The following is a 4,861-nucleotide window of genomic DNA, read 5'->3' on the forward strand; positions in this document are numbered from 1 at the left end:
CCTGCCCCGCCCCGGCGCGGCACCGCCCCGCGCACACGCCCCGGCAGCGCTCCCTGCTGCCGCGCGCCCGCACCGCCGCCGCGCCCATTGGCTGCTCGCCCTGCCCATCACGGACCGCCGCCGCGCCCACTGGCTGCTCGCCCTGCCCATCACAGCCCGCCGCCGCCGCGCCCATTGGCTGCGGCAGCGCTGGGCCGGGACCGCCCCGGAAGGCAGTTCCGGCATTGGAGAGCTGCGCTGCCGGTCCCGCGCTCGCTGCCCGCCTGTGGGGTCCCGCGCTCGCGGTCCCGGGCCTGGGCTCCTGGGCCTGGCGGCCCGGGCCTGGGGCGCGCAGTGCCCGCGCAGTGCCCGCGCAGTGCCCGCGCTGGGCAGGAGGAGCCGCGCCGCCTGTGAGGGGAATCGCAGAGGCGTTTTGTTGGAAGAGGTCTCTGAGATGGCCGAGCCCAAACGTTCTCTGAGCGCTGCCAGGCCTGGTGCTGACCCGTGGCTGCCGGCGCCCCGTGGCTGCCGGCGCCCCTTCTCTGCCAGCGCCCAGGCATATGGTTGAGGCTCTGTCCCTGGAGACAGGGAAGGTCAGAGCTGATGTGCGCCAGGTGCCAGGAGATGGCGTTGGCCAACCAGCACAGATGGCGTTGACCTACCTCCCTGGAGGCTGTTGCTGGTCTAGCAGGGGCTGGAGCCTGACAGCAGAGCAGAGGAACGCAGGTCGGGTGAGGCCTGCGGGCACACAGGATAGCCAGGCCCACCAGGTGGATGTCAGGAAGTGTGCAGGCAGGCAGGAGCTGCAGGAGTTGACGTTAACAGGGACAGCTACCAGCACTTCCCAGCCAGATGAAGCTCTCCAAAGACCTGTCTAAAACACCCCCGTGGCCACACACCTGTGGGCAGGACACAGTGACCTGGTGTAGAGAGCCCTTAACCGTTCCAAGAGTTGATGGCAGGTTCCAACATCAAGTGCCCAGCAGCCATACAAATAATGCAGGATGCATTCCATTTGAAGCACTTGCTGGACAGTTACTTTTTGCTTGCTTTAAAAGTGCCTTGTGAAAACTGCCAAAATGCTGGAGAGCTCCGCAGTGGTCACTGACAAAACACAGGACCAGCTGAGGATATTGGTGATATGCTGCAGGTGCAGGACCAGTGAACAAGACCCTGCTGCTCACAAGTCTCCCATAACCTCAGGCGAATCACTTACCTACAGTGATTTCTTAGCTGTAACACAAGGGTGAGCTCTCAGTTCCCTTCAAGTATTTCTTATCTCTCAACTTTAACACTGGGTTTACAGTTAATTCACGGACTGCTAGAAGAAGGCAGTCATGGCCACTGGCTATCAGACACTGTGCTCCAGGTGGTCAGGTCTGCTGCTGAGATAATTAATTCAGACCACTCTTCTCAGATCTGGATAGTGGTGGAAAAGGGAAGTACCTGGCAAAATAAAGAGATGGAAAAGAAAGGACCTGATAAGTCTGCAGATGGCACCAAGCTGTGTGGCACAGTCAACTTGCTAGAGCGCAGAGATCCATCCAGAGGAAGCTGGATGGACAGGCTGCAGAGGTGTGCCCAGGCCAACCTTGTGACATCAGTAAGGCCAAGGGTAAGGTCCTGCACCTGCATGGGAGCAATCCCAAGCACAGCTCCAGGCTGGGTAGGGGATGGCTTAGAGCAGCTCTGAGGAACAGGACCTGGGTGTCTGGGCTGATGAAAAGCTCAACAGGAGCCTGCAGTGTGAGTGCAGCCCAGACACAACCCTGTGCTGGGCTGCAGCAAGAGCAGTGTGGGCAGCAGGGCAAGGGAGGGGATTCTGCCCCTTTGCTCTCCTGAGACCCCACCTGGAGTCCTGTGTGCAGTTCTGGAGCCCCCAACACAAGCAGGACATGGAAGTGTTTGAGCCAGTCCAGAGGAAGCCATGAAGATGTCTCTTTCCCAGCACCCTGGGAAGATCTGGAAGCCTCTCAACAGCTGAGCAGTTCCAACACAGCCACAAAGGAGCCAGGGACTATCCTGAAATTCCTACTCCACCAGGGTGAGTAGCCTTTTATTTGTAAGTGGGGCAGAGCCATTTTGTGGCCAAACCTTGTCCAAATTTCCCTAAATTCCTATATTGCCCATAAGCAATGGCAAGATTTTCCTGATCGAATTGGAACCCCAATGTAACTAATTAGCATGGAGTTGTGGGTGGGGAAATAAAGTTAACTACATGTTTGATAATTCCTGCCTCGTTAATTGCCGCAACTAAATCGAAGGGTTGCAGAACACTGCAACAGGCTCCCCAGAGAGGTTGTGGAGTCTCCCTCTGTGGATACTTTCAAGGCCTGTCTGGATGCTTTCCTCTGTGATCTGTGCTAGATTGTGTGGTCCTGCTCTGTCAGGGGGGTTGGACTTGATGATCTTGGGTCCCTTAGAATCATATTATCCGCCAGTTTGGAAAAGACCTCCAAGCTCAGCCAGTCCAACCTAGCACCCAGCCCTAGCTAGTGAACCAGACCACAGCACTGAGTGGCCCATCCAGGCTTTTCTGGAACATCTCCAGGGACAGCGACTCCAGCACCTCCCCGGGCAGCCCATTCCAATGCCAATCACTCTCTCTGCCAACAACTTCCTCCTGACACCCAGCCTAGACCTCCCCTGGCACAGCTTGAGTCTGTGTCCCCTTCTTCTGTTCCTGGTTGCCTGGGAGAAGAGCCCAACCCCAGCTGGCTACAGCCTCCCTTCAGGTAGTTGTAGAGAGCACTGAGAACCCAACCCCTAACGTCCTGTGATCCTGTGAGCTGGTAGGTAAGAGCTGTACTGGCATGGCTCTCTGCTGCTGGGAAGGCTGGTGTGGGTCACTGTTGATGTCAATCACTATGTGCAGTCTGCTCTCATGAATTTCATATTTATTTGGAAGAGAGTCATGTCAAACCATAACAATCTGGGAGCATTCCTTAGTTTGTGGAAGCCTATAAATAATTGACTAAATTAAAATGGCAAAGAAAACAGACTGTTTTATAATTGCAGTTGGAAAACTCTGTGGGATCTATTATTCATGGATTACATTTTTATTGACGTGCCAGGAGTTCTACAGGTTTCCTCTTTGCTTCTTGCTTTGTATTCTGCAGGTGCAGACTCTCAGTGATAACCAGGCTGTCCATTTGCCTGATGAGAATTTCACTGTGGGGTGGGCAGTAAGAAGTAAACTCCAATTCTCTTACAGTGGAAATCACAGGTTTCCCCTCTCAGCATTGTGGTGGTGTTGCTGTCTTCTCTCTGAGGTGTGCATCCAAGGGCGTACAGCAAAGCCTTTGACACTGCCTGCCACAACAAGCTCCTGGCAAAGCTGGCAGCTCGTGGCTTGGGCAGATTCACTCTGGCACTTACACCAACATTTCTAGTCCGTTTTTATTTCATTTTATGAAACCTTAATAAGAATTTAAAGCTCGCTTTAATTTCCTTTTACTTCCATCATCAATTTTCTGTCAGAGGGTTGTCATTGGCCTGAAGAAGTTGATCTTTGCTGGGAAAATACTGCCATCAGATTCTGATTACATCCTTGTTCCTTTCCTGGGTGAGCACTGAAGGGTGTGGCTGTTGCTTGGGTGCAGGAGCATCTGTAACCAGCAGTTTGGGTGGCCAATCGAGATGCAGCTTCTTTATTATCATGGTTCCTCAGTTTTTGCTTGCTAGGTAGCCCAGGATTCTTGTTAGCTGTCTGCTGTCGCTTGATTGGTTGGCATTTTAAAACATAAGCTCCTGTTGCAGTGGAGTTAGCAGACATCTCTCTTTGCTTGGCAAAGCACTGCTATGAGTTTGATTTGTTTATTTGACAAGTGGCATCCCCCAGGGGTCAGTGCTGGCACCAGTGCTGTGTAACATCTTTGTCAGTGATATGGGCAGCAAGCGTGTAGGTGACACCAAGCTGTGTGGCACAGTTGACTTGCTGGACAGCAGGGATCCATCCAGAGGGAGCTGGACAGGCTGCAGAGGTGTGCCCAGCCCAACCTCATGGCATTCAACAAGGCCAAGTGTAAGGTCCTGCACCTGGGTGCAATCTGAAGCACAACTCCAGGCTGGGTGGGGAATGGTTGAGAGCAGCCCTGAGGAACAGGACCTGTTCTAGTGGGAGATGTGTCTGCCCAAGGCAGTGTATTGGAACTGGACAAGCTTTGAGGTCCTTTCCATGATTCTATGTGTGTTTTAGAATGTTTTAAGCGGTGTAACAGCAGAGACTGTGTAAAAGGAAGTAAGAGATTCTCAGGCAGGGAATCAGTTGATTGGATAGGGCTGAATGCTAGGTTGGACTGGATGAGCTTGGAGGTCTCTTCCAACCTGTTTGATTCTATGATTCTAAGCAGTGGACATGACACAATCAAGTGTAAATAACCATCAGATATAGCTCCTCAGAACAGCAGATCTGTAATTTCTGTGAAAGAATGGGAAGAATGCCTGCCAAATGTTTGGGAATCCAGCCACATTATTGTGCATACTTCTTGCCACTTGGTTCTCAAAGGAAGGATCTGCCTGCAGAATTCTCCATTACAAAACATTTTCTGGAGTTTTATCAGCTCAAGTAAAGGACAAACAACACTCAGACTGCTTTTACAGAGCTGAATGTCCACACTCCAAGTGAAGGACAATTAAAACTCGTAACGAGGGGAACTATTTGGTATGATTTGCTAAGGAGCTGGTCAGGCAAAGCCTGGCTGGGGCACTTAGTGCCATGATCTGGTTGATTAGATAGGGCTGAGTGATTGATTGGACTGGATGAGCTTGGAGGTCTCTTTCAACATGGTTGATTCTATGATTCTATGTGAGAGTGACAGAGCACTGGAACAGACTGCCCAGAGAGGTTGTGAAGTTTCCTGTGGAGACATTCAAAGCTCAC

This window comes from Pogoniulus pusillus, chromosome 10 (assembly GCF_015220805.1).
Source record: "Pogoniulus pusillus isolate bPogPus1 chromosome 10, bPogPus1.pri, whole genome shotgun sequence".
NCBI classification, from domain to species: Eukaryota; Metazoa; Chordata; class Aves; order Piciformes; family Lybiidae; genus Pogoniulus; species Pogoniulus pusillus.